Here is a 12823-nt window from a genome sequence, read left to right on the forward strand (position 1 = left end):
TTTTCAGAAAGCTTCTTTCCAGATTTCTTCTGAGGATATTGCCTTTTTCACCATAGCCCTCTATGGGCTTCAAAATATCACTTTGCCAATTCCACAAGAACTGTCTTAGCGAAAGGCTTCTTGAGGGGAAAGCTGTAACTCTGTGAGATGATTTCATAGAACACAAAGAAGATTCTCAGAAAGCGTCTTTCTCTTTGCTTTCGGAGGATATTTCCTTTAGCCCTATAGTCTTGAAAGGGATCCGAAATATCTGTTCTCACATTCCACAGAAATAAGGCTAGCAAAGAGATCCACGAAATACAGATGTAACTATGTGAGTGGAAGTCACACATCACAGAACAGTTTCTCAGAAAGCTTCTTTCCAGATTTTTCTGATGATATTCCATTTTTCACCATAGCCCTCTATGGGATTCCAAATATCACTTTGCCAATTCCACAAGAACTGTCTTAGCGAAAGGCTTCTTGAGGGGAAAGCTGTAACTCTGTGAAATGATTTCACAGAACACAAAGAAGTTTCTCAGAAGGCTTCTTTCTCTTTTTTATCGGAGGATATTTCCTTCGGCCCTATAGTCTTCAAAGGGATTCGAAATATCTGTTCTCAGATTCCACAGAAATAAGGCTAGCAAAGAGATCCACGAAATGCAAATGTAACTCTGTGAGTGGAAGTCACATATCACAGAGCAGTTTCTAGGAAAGCTTCTTTCCAGATTTCATCTGAGGATATTTCCTTTTTCACCATTGCCCTCTATGGGCTTCCAAATATCACTTTGCCAATTCCACAAGAACTGTCTTAGCGAAAGGCTTCTTGAGGGGAAAGCTGTAACTCTGTGAGATGATTTCACAAAACAGAAGGAAGTTTCTCAGAAAGCTTCTTTCTCTTTGTTATCGGAGGATATTTCCTTCGGCCCTATAGTCTTCAAAGGGATCCGAAATATCTGTTCTCAGATTCCACAGAAATAAGGCTAGCAAAGAGATCCACGAAATACAGATGTAACTCTGTGAGTGGAAGTCACACATCACAGAGCAGTTTCTCAGAAAGCTTCTTTCCAGATTTCATCTGAGGATATTTGCTTTTTCACCGTAGCCCTCTATGGTCTTGCCAATATCACTTTGCCAATTCCACAAGAAGTGTCTTAGCGAAAGGCTTCTGGAGGAGAAAGCTTTTCTTCTGTTAGATGATTTCACAGAACACAAAGAAGTTTCTCAGAAAGCTTCTTTCTCTTTGTTATCGGAGGTTATTTCCTTTGGCCCAATGGTCTTCAAACGGATCCGTAATATCTGTTCTCAGATTCCACAGAAATATGGCTGGCAAATGGATATAGGAAATACAGATGTAACTGTGTGAGTGGAAGGCACAATTCACAGAGCAGTTTCTCAGAAAGCTTCTTTCCAGACTTCATCTGAGTATATTTCCTTTTTCACCATAGCCTTCTATGGGCTTCCAAATATCACTTTGCCAATTCCACAAGAACTGTCTTAGGGAAAGGTTTCCTGAGGGGAAAGCTGTTACTCTGTGAGATGATTTCACAGAACACAAAGAAGTTTCTCAGAAAGCTTCTTTCTCTTTTTTATCGGAGGATATTTCCTTTGGTCCCATAGTCTTCAAAGGGATCCGAAATATCTGTTCTCAGATTCCACAGAAATAAGGCTAGCAAAGAGATCCACGAAATAGAGATGTAACTCTGTGAGTTGAAGTCACACATCACAGAGCAGTTTTTCAGAAAGCTTCTTTCCAAATTTCATCTGAGGATATTTCCTTTTTCACCATAGCCCTCTATGGGCTTCCAAATATCACTTTGCCAATACCACAAGAACTGACTTAGCGAAAGGCATCTTGAGGGTAAAGCTGTAACTCTGTGTGATGATTTCACAGAACACAAAGAAGTTTGTCAGAAAGCTTCTTTCTCTTTGTTATCGGAGGATATTTCCTTTGGCCCTATAGTCTTCAAAGGGATCCGAAATATCTTTTCTCAGATTCCACAGAAATAAAGCTAGCGAAGAGATCCACGAAATAGACATGGAACTCTGTGAGTGGAAGTCTCACATCACAGAGCAGTTTCTCAGAAAGATTCTTTCCAGATTTCATCTGAAGATATTTCCTTTTTCACCATAGCCCTGTATGGGCTTCCAAATATCACTTTGCCAATACCACAAGAACTGACTTAGCGAAAGGCTTCTTGAGGGTAAAGCTGTAACTCTGTGAGTTGATTTCAGAGAACACAAAGAAGTTTCTCAGAAAGCTTCCTTCTCTTTGTTTTTGGAGGATATTTCCTTTGGCCCTATAATGTTCATAGGGATCCGAAATATCTGTTCTCAGATTCCACAGAAATAAAGCTAGCAAAGAAATACACGAAATACAGATGTAACTCTGTGAGTGGAAGTCACACATCACAGAGCAGTTTCTCAGAAAGCTTCTTTCCAGATTTCATCTCAGGATATTTCCTTTTCAACCATAGACCTCTATGGGTTTCCAAATATCACTCTGCCAATGTCACAAGAACTGTCTTAGCGAAAGGCTTCTTGAGGAGAAAGCTGTAACTCTGTGAGATGATATCACAGAACACAAAGAAGTTTTTGAGAAAGCTTCTTTCTCTTTGTTATCGAAGGATATTTCCTTTGGCCCCATAGTCTTCAATGGGATCCCAAATATCAGTTTTCAGATTCCACAGAAATTAGGCTAGCAAAGAGATCCACGAAATACAGATGTAACTCTGTGCGTGGAAGTCACACATCACAGAGCAGTTTCTCAGAAAGCTTCTTTCCAGATTTCATCTGAGGATATTTCCGTTTTCACCATAGCCCTCTGTGGGCTTCCAAATATCACTTTGCCAATTCCACAAGAACTGTCTTAGCGAAAGGCTTCTTGAGGTGAAAGCTTTACCTCTGTGAGATGATTTCACAGAACACAAAGAAGTTTCTCAGAAAGCTTCTTTCTCTTTGTTATCGTAGGATATTTTCTTTAGCCCTAGAGTCTTCAAAGGGATCCGAAATATATGTACTCAGATTCCACAGAAATAAGGCTAGCAAAGAGATCCACGAAATACAGATGTAACTCTGTGAGATGAATTAACAGAACACTAAGCAGTTTCTCAGAAAGCTTCTTTCCAGATTTCATCTGAGTATATTGCCTTATTCACCACAGCCCTCTATGGGCTTCCAAATATCACTTTGCCAATTCCACAAGAACTGTCTTAGGGAAAGGTTTCTTGAGGGGAAAGCTGTTACTCTGTGAGATGATTTCACAGAACACAGAGAAGTTTCTCAGAATGCTTCTTTCTCTTTGTTTTTGCAGGATATTTGCTTTGGCCCTGTAGTCTTCAAAGGGATCCGAAATATCTGTTCTCAGATTCCACAGAAATAAGGCTAGCAAAGAGATCCACGAAATACAGAATTAACTCTGTGATGGGAAGTCACACATCACAGAGCAGTTTCTCAGAAAGCTTCTTTCCAGATTTCATCTGAGGATATTTCCTTTTTCACCATAGCCCTCTACGGGCTTCCAAATATCACTTTGCCAATTCCACAAGAACTGTCTTAGCGAAAGGCTTCTTGAGAGGAAAGCTGTAATTCTGTGAGATGATTTCACAGAACACAAAGAAGTTACTCAGAAAGCCTCTTTCTCTTTGTTATCGGAGGATATTTCCTTTGGCCCTATAGTCTTCAAATGGATCCGAAATATCTGTTCTCAGATTCCACAGAAATAAGGCTAGCAAAGAGATCCACGAAACAGAGTTGTTACTCTATGAGTGGAAGTCACACATCACAGAGCAATTTCTCAGAAAGCTTCTTTCCAGATTTCATCTGAGGATATTTCCTTTTTCACCATAGCCCTCTATGGGCTTCTAAATATCACTTTGCCAATTCCACAAGAACTGTCGTAGCGAAAGGCTTCTAGAGGGGAAAGCTGTAACTCTCTGAGGTGATTTCACAGATCACGAAGAAGTTTCATAGAAAGCTTATTTCTCTTTGTTATAGCAGGATATTTCCTGTGGCCCTACAGTCTTCAAAGGGTTCCGAAATATCTGTTCTCAGATTCCACAGAAATAAGGCTAGCAAAGATATCCACGAAACACAGATATCACTCTGTGAGTGGAAGTCACACATCACAGGGCAGTTTCTCAGAAAGCTTCTTTCCAGATTTCATCTGAGGATATTTCCTTTTTCACCATAACCCTCTATGGGCTTCCAAATATCACTTTGCCAATTCCATAAGAACTGTCTTAGCGAAAGGCTTCTTGAGGGGAAAGCTGTAACTCTGTGAGATGATTTCACAGAACACAAAGAAGTTTCTCAGAAAGCTTCTTTCTCTTTGTTATCGGAGGATATTTCCTTTGACCCTATAGTCTTCAACGGGATCCGAAATATCTGTTCTCAGATTCCACAGAAATAAGTCTAGCAAAGAGATCCACGAAATACAGATGTAACACTGTGAGATGAATTAACAGAACACTAAGCAGTATCCCAGAAATCTTCTTTCCAGATTTCATCTGAGGATATTTCCATTTTCACCGTAGCCATCTATGGGCTTCCAAATATCACTTTGCCAATTCCACAAGAACTGTCTTAGCGAAAGGCTTCTTGAGGGGAAAGCTGTAACTCTGTGAGATGATTTCACAGAACACAAAGAAGTTTCTCAGAAAGCTTCTTTCTCTTTGTTATCGGAGGATATTTCCATTGGCCCTATAGTCTTCAAAGGGATCCGAAATATCTGTTCTCAGATTCCACAGAAATAAGGCTAGCAAAGAGATCCACGAAATACAGATGTAACTCTGTGAGTGGAAGTCACACATCACAGAGCAGTTTCTCAGAAAGTTTCTTTCCAGATTTCATCTGAGGATATTTCCTTTTTCACCATAGCCCTCTATGGGATTCCAAATATCACTTTGCCAATTCCACAAGAACTGTCTAAGCGAAAGGCTTCTTGAGGGGAAAGCTGTAACTCTGGGAGATGATTTCACAGAACACAAAGAAGTTTCTCAGAAAGCTTCTTTCTCTTTGTTATCGGAGGATATTTCCTTTGACCCTATAGTCTTCAACGGGATCCAAATATCTGTTCTCAGATTCCACAGAAATAAGGCTAGCAAAGAGATCCACGAAATACAGATATAACTCTGTGACATGAATTAACAGAACACTAAGCAGTTTCCCAGAAATCTTCTTTCCAGATTTCATCTGAGGATATTTCCTTTTTCACCGTAGCCATCTATGGGCTTCCAAATATCACTTTGCCAATTCCACAAGAACTGTCTTAGCGAAAGGCTTCTTGAGGAGAACGCTGTAACTCTGTGAGATGATTTCACAGAAGACAAAGAAGTTTCTCAGAAAGCTGCTTTCTCTTTGTTATCGGAGGATATTTCCTTTGGCCCTATAGTCTTGAAAGGGATCCGAAATATCTGTTCTCAGATTCCACAGAAATAAGGCTAGCAAAGAGATCCACGAAATACAGATGTAACTCTGTGATTGGAAGTCACACATCACAGAGCAGTTTCTCAGAAAGCTTCTTTCCAGATTTCATCTGAGGATATTTTCTTTTTCACCATAGCCCTCTATAGGCTTCCAAATATCACTTTGCCAATTCCACAAGAACTGTCTAAGCGAAAGGGTTGCTGAGGGGAAAGCTGTAACTCTGTGAGATGATTTCACAGAACACAAAGAAGTTTCTCAGAAAGCTTCTTTCTCTTTGTTATCGGAGGATATTTCCTTTGGCCCTATAGTCTTCAAAGGGATTTGAAATATCTGTTATCAGAATCCACAGAAAAAAGGCTAGCAAAGAGATCCACGAAATACAGATGTAACTCTGTGAGTGGAAGTCACACATCACAGAGCAGTTTTTCAGAAAGTTTCTTTCCAGATTTCATCCGAGGATATTTCCTTTTTCACCATAGCCCTCTAAGGGCTTCCAAATATCACTTTGCCAATTCCACAAGAACAGTCTTAGCGAAAGACTTCTTGAGGGGAAATCTGTAACTCTGTGAGATGATTTCACAGAACACAAAGAAGTTTCTCAGAAATCTTCTTTCTCTTTGTTATCGGAGGATATTTCCATTGGCCCTATAGTCTTCAAAGGGATCCGAAATATCTGTTATCAGATTCCACAGAAATAAGGCTAGCAAAGGGATCCAGGAAATACAGATATAACTCTGTGACATGAATTAACAGAACACTAAGCAGTTTCTCAGAAAGCTTCTTTCCAGATTTCTTCTGAGGATAATTCCTTTTTCACCATAGCCCTCTATGGGCTTCCAAATACCACTTTGCCAATTCCACAAGAACTCTCTTAGCGAAAGGCTTCTTGAGCGGAAAGCTGTAACTCTGTGAGATTTTTTCACAGAACACAAAGAAGTTTCTCAGAAAGCTTCTTTCTCTTTGTTATCGGAGGATATTTCCTTTGGCCCTATAGTCTTCAAAGGGATCCGAAATATCTGTTCTCAGATTCCACAGAAATAAGGCTAGCAAAGAGATCCACGAAATACAGAAGTAACTCTGTGAGTGGAAGTCACACATCACAGAGCTGTTTCTCAGAAAGCTTCTTTCCAGATTTCATCTGAGGATATTTCCTTTTTCACCTTAGTCCTCTATGGGCTTCCAAATATCACTTTGCCAATTCCACAAGAACTGTCTTAGCGAAAGGCTTCTTGAGGGGAAAGCTGTAACTCTGTGAGATGATTACACAGAACACAAAGAAGTTTCTCAGAAAGCTTCTTTCTCTTTGTTATCGGAGGATATTTCCTTTGACCCTATTGTCTTCAACGGGATCCGAAATATCTGTTCTCCGATTCCACAGAAATAAGTCTAGCAAAGAGATCCACGAAATACAGATGTAACACTGTGAGATGAATTAACAGAACACTAAGCAGTATCCCAGAAATCTTCTTTCCAGATTTCATCTGAGGATATTTCCATTTTCACCATAGCCATCTATGGGCTTCCAAATATCACTTTGCCAATTCCAAAGGAACTGTCTTAGCGAAAGTCTTCTTAAGGGGAAAGCTGTAACTCTGTGAGATGATTTCACAGAACACAAAGAAGTTTCTCAGAAAGCTTCTTTCTCTTTGTTATCGGAGGATATTTCCTTAGGCCCTATAGTCTTCAAAGGGATCCGAAATATCTGTTCTCAGATTCCACAGAAATAAGGCTTGCAAAGAGATCCACGAAATACAGATGTACCTCTGTGAGTGGAAGTCACACATCACAGAGCAGTTTCTCAGAAAGCTTCTTTCCAGATTTCATCTGAGGATATTTCCTTTTTCACCGTAGCCCTCCAAGGGGTTCCAAATATCAGTTTGCCAATTCCACAAGAACTGTCTTAGTGAAAGGCCTCTTGAGGGGAAAGCTGTAACTCTGTGAGATGATTTCACAGAAGACAAAGAAGTTTCTCAGAAAGCTGCTTTCTCTTTGTTATCGGAGGATATTTCCTTTGGCCCTATAGTCTTCAAAGGGATCCGAAATATCTGTTCTCAGATTCCACAGAAAAAAGGCAAGCAAAGCGATCCACGAAATACAGATGTAACTCTGTGAGTGGAAGTCACACATTACAGAGAAATTTTTCAGAAAGCTTCTTTCCAGATTTCATCCGAGGATATTTCGTTTTTCACCATAGCCCTCTAAGGGCTTCCAAATATCACTTTGCCAATTCCAGAAGAACAGTCTTAGCGAAAGACTTCTTGCGGGGAAATCTGTAACTCTGTGAGATGATTTCACAGAACACAAAGAAGATTCTCAGAAAGCTTCTTTCTCTTTGTTATCGGAGGATATTTCCATTGGCCCTATAGTCTTCAAAGGGATCCGAAATATCTGTTATCAGATTCCACAGTAATAAGGCTAGCAAAGAGATCCAGGATATACAGATATAACTCTGTGACATGAATTAACAGAACACTAAGCAGTTTCTCAGAAAGCTTCTTTCCAGATTTCTTCTGGGGTTATTTCCTTTTTCACCATAGCCCTCTATGGGATTCCAAATACCACTTTGCCAATTCCACAAGAACTCTCTTAGCGAAAGGCTTGTTGAGGGGAAAGCTGTAACTCTGTGAGATTTTTTCACAGAACACAAGGAAGTTTCACAGAAAGCTTCTTTCTCTTTGTTATCGGAGGATATTTCCTTTGGCCCTATATTCTTCAAAGGGATCCGAAATATCTGTTCTCAGATTCCACAGAAATAAGGCTAGCAAATAGTTCCACGAAATACAGATGTAACTCTGTGAGATGAATTAACAGACACTAAGCAGTTTCCCAAAAAGCTTCTTTCCAGATTTCATCTGAGGATATTTCCTTTTTCACCATAGTCCTCTATGGGCTTCCAAATATCACTTTGCCAATTTCACAAGAACTATCTTAGCGAAAGGCTTCTTGAGGGGAAAGCTGTAACTCTGTGACATGATTTCACAGAACACAAAGAAGTTTCTCAGAAACCTTCTTTCTCTTTGTTATCGGAGGACATTTCCTTTGGCCCTATAGTCTCCAAAGGGATCCGAAATATCTGTTCTCAGATTCCACAGAAATAAGGCTTACAAAGAGATCCATGAAATACAGATATAACTCTGTGTGATGAGTGAACGGAACACTAAGCAGTTTCTCAGAAAGCTTCTTTCCAGATTTCATCTGAGGATATTTCCTTTTTCACCATAGCCCTCTATGGGCTTCCAAATATCACCCTGCCAATTGCACAAGAACTGTCTTAGCGAAAGGCTTCTTGAGGGGAAAGCTGTAACTCTGTGAGATGATTTCACAGAACACAAAGGAGTTTCTCAGAAAGCTTCTTTCTCTTTGTTATCGGAGGATATTTCCTTTGGCCCTATAGTCTTCAAAGGGATCCGAAATATCTGTTCTCAGATTCCAAAGAAAGAAGGCAAGCTAAGAGATCCCCGAAATACAGATGTAACTCTGTGAGTGAAAGTCACACATCACAGAGCAGTTTCTCAGAAAGCTTCTTTCCAGATTTTATCTGAGGATATTTCCTTTTTCACCTTAGCCCTCTATGCGCTTCCAAATATCACTTTGCAAATTCCACAAGAACTGTCTTAGCGAAAGACTTCTTGAGGGGAAAGCTGTAACTCTGTGAGATGATTTCACCGAAAACAAAGAAGTTTCTCAGAAAGCTTCTTTCTCTTTGTTATCGGATGATATTTCCATTGGCCCTAGAGTCTTCAAAGGGATCCGTAATATCTGTTATCAGATTCCACAGAAATTAGGATAGCTAAGAGATCCACGAAATACAGATGAAACTCTGTGAGATTAATTAACAGAACACTAAGCAGTTTCTCAGAAAGCTTCTTTCCATATTTCACCTGAGGATATTTCCATTTTCACCATAGCCCTCTAAGGGCTTCCACATATCACTTTGCCAATTCCACAAGAACTGTCTTAGCGAAAGGCTTCTTGAGGGGAAAGCTGTAACTCTGTGAGACGAATTCACAGAACACAAAGAAGTTTCTCACAAAGCTTCTTTCTCTTTGTTATCGGAGGAAATTACCTTTGACTCTATAGTCTTCAATGGGATCCGAAATATCTGTTCTCAGATTCCACAGAAATAAGGCTAGCAAAGAGATCCACGAAATACAGATGTAACTCTTTGAGATGAATGAACAGAACACTAAGCAGTTTCTCAGAAAGCTTCTTTCCAGATTTCATCTGAGGATATTTCCTTTTTCAACATAACCCTCTATGGGCTTCCAAATATCACTTTGCCAATTCCACAAGAAGTGTCTTAGCGAAAGGCTTCTTGAGGGGAAAGCTGTAGCTCTGTGAGATGATTTCACAGAACACAAAGAAGTTTCTCAGAAAGCTTCTTTCTCTTTGTTATCGGAGGATATTTCCTTTGGCCCTATAGTCTTCAAAGGGATCCGAAATATCTGTTCTCAGATTCCACAGAAAGAAGGCTAGCAAAGAGATCCATGAAATACAGATGTAACTCTGTGAGTGGAAGTCACACATCTCAGAGCAGTTTCTCAGAAAGCTTCTTTCCAGATTTCATCTGAGGATATTTCCTTTTTCACCATGGCCCTCTACGGGCTTCCAAATATCACTTTGCCAATTCCACAAAAACTGTCTTAGCGAAAGGCTTCTTGAGGAGAAAACTGTAACTCTGTGAGATGATTTCACAGAACACAAAGAAGTTTCTCAGAAAGCTTCTTTCTCTTTGTTATCGGAGGATATTTCCTTTGGCCCTAGAGTCTTCAAAGGGATCCGAAATTTCTTTTCTCAGATTCCACAGACATAAGGCTAGCAAAGATATCCATGAAACACAGATGTCACTCTGTGAGTGGAAATCACACAACACAGGGCAGTTTCTCAGAAAGCTTCTTTCCAGATTTCATCTGAGGATATTTCCTTTTTCACCATAGACCTCTATGGGTTTCCAAATATCACTTTGCCAATTCCATAAGAACTGTCTTAGCGAAAGGCTTCTTGAGGGGAAAGCTGTAACTCTGTGAGATGATTTCACCGAAAACAAAGAAGTTTCTCAGAAAGCTTCCTTCTCTTTGTTATCGGATGATATTTCCATTGGCCCTAGAGTCTTCAAAGGGATCCGTAATATCTGTTATCAGATTCCACAGAAATTAGGATAGCAAAGAGATCCACGAAATACAGATGAAACACTGTGAGTTGAATTTACAGAACACTAAGCAGTTTCTCAGAAAGCTTCTTTCCAGATTTCATCTGAGGATATTTCCTTTTTCACCATAGCCCTCTATGGGCTTCCACATATCACTTTGCCAATTCCACAAGAACTGTCTTAGCGAAAGGCTTCTTGAGGGGAAAGCTGTAACTCTGTGAGACGAATTCACAGAACACAAAGAAGTTTCTCACAAAGCTTCTTTCTCTTTGTTATCGGAGGAAATTTCCTTTGGCTCTATAGTCTTCAATGGGATCCGAAATATCTGTTCTCAGATTCCACAGAAATAAGGCTAGCAAAGAGATCCACGAAATACAGATGTAACTCTGTGAGATGAATGAACAGAACACTAAGCAGTTTCTCAGAAAGCTTCTTTCCAGATTTCATGTGAGGATATTTCCTTTTTAACCCTAGCCCTCTATGGGCTTCCAAATATCACTTTGCCAATTCCACAAGAACTGTCTTCGCGAAAGACTTCTTGAGGGAAAAGCTGTAACTCTGTAAGATGATTTCACAGAACACAAAGGAGTTTCTCAGAAAGCTTCTTTCTCTTTGTTATCGGAGGATATTTCCTTTGGCCCTATAGTCTTCAAAGGGATCCGAAATATCTGTTCTCAGATTCCAAAGAAAGAAGGCAAGCTAAGAGATCCCCGAAATACAGATGTAACTCTGTGAGTGAAAGTCACACATCACAGAGCAGTTTCTCAGAAAGCTTCTTTCCAGATTTTATCTGAGGATATTTCCTTTTTCACCTTAGCCCTCTATGGGCTTCCAAATATCACTTTGCCAATTCCACAAGAACTGTCTTCGCGAAAGGCTTCTTGAGGGGAAAGCTGTAACTCTGTAAGATGATTTCACAGAACACAAAGAAGTTTCTCAGAAAGCTTCTTTTTCTTTGTTATCGGAGGATATTTCCTTTGGCCCTATAGTCTTCAAAGGGATCCGAAATATCACTTCTCAGATTCCACAGAAATAAGGCTAGCAAAGAGATCCACGAAATACAGATGTAACTCTGTGAGTGGAAGTCACACATCACAGAGCAGTTTCTCAGGAATCTTCTTTCCAGATTTCATCTGAGGATATTTCCTTTTTCACTGTAGCCCTCTTTGGGCTTCCAGATATCACTTTGCCAATTCCACAAGAACTGTCTTAGCGAAAGGCTTCTTGAGGGGAAAGGTGTAACTCTGTGAGATGATTTCACAGAACACAAAGAAGTTTCTCAGAAAGCTTCTTTCTATTTGTTGTAGGGGGATATTTCCTTTGGCCCTATAGTCTTCAAAGGGATCCGAAATATCTGTTCTCAGATTCCACAGAAATAAGGGTAGCAAAGAGATCCACGAAATACAGATGTAACTCTCTGAGATGAATTTACAGAACACTAAGCAGTTTCTCAGAAAGCTTCTTTCCAGATTTCATCTGAGGATATTTCCTTTTTCACCATAGCCCGTTATGGGCTTCCAAATATCACTTTGCCAATTCCACAAGAACTGTCTTAGCGAAAGGCTTCTTGAGGGGAAAGCTGTAACTCTGTGAGATGATTTCACAGGACACATAGAAGTTTCTCAGAAAGCTTCTTTATCTATGTTATCGGAGGATATTTCCTTTGGCCCTACAGTCTTCAAAGGGATCCGAAATATTTGTTCTCAGATTCCACAGAAATAAGGCTAGCAAAGAGATCCACGAAATACAGATGTAACTCTGTGAGTGGAAGTCACACATCACAGAGCAGTTTCTCAGAAAGCCTCTTTCCAGATTTCATCTGAGGAGATTTCCTTTTTCACTATAGTCCTCCATGGGCTTCAAAATATCACATTGCCAATTCCACAAGAACTGTCTTAGCGAAAGGCTTCTAGAACGGGAAAGCCGAAACTCTGTGAGATGATTTCACAGAACACACAGAAATTTGTCAGAAAGCTTCTTTCTCTTTGTTATCGGAGGATATTTCCTTTGGCCCTAGAGTCTTCAAAGGGATCCGAAATATCTGTTCTCAGATTCCACAGAAATAAGGCTAGCAAAGAGATCCATGAAATACAGAGGTAACTCTGTGAGTGGAAGTCACACATCACAGAACATTTTTTCAGAAAGGTTCTTTCCAGATTTCATCTGAGGATATTTCCTTTTTCACCATAGCCCTCTATGGGCTTCCAAATATCACTTTGCCAATTCCACAATAACTGTCTTATCGAAAGGCTTCTTGAGGGGAAAGCT

The sequence above is a fragment of the Macaca fascicularis genome, chromosome 8, assembly GCF_037993035.2.
Source record: "Macaca fascicularis isolate 582-1 chromosome 8, T2T-MFA8v1.1".
NCBI classification, from domain to species: Eukaryota; Metazoa; Chordata; class Mammalia; order Primates; family Cercopithecidae; genus Macaca; species Macaca fascicularis.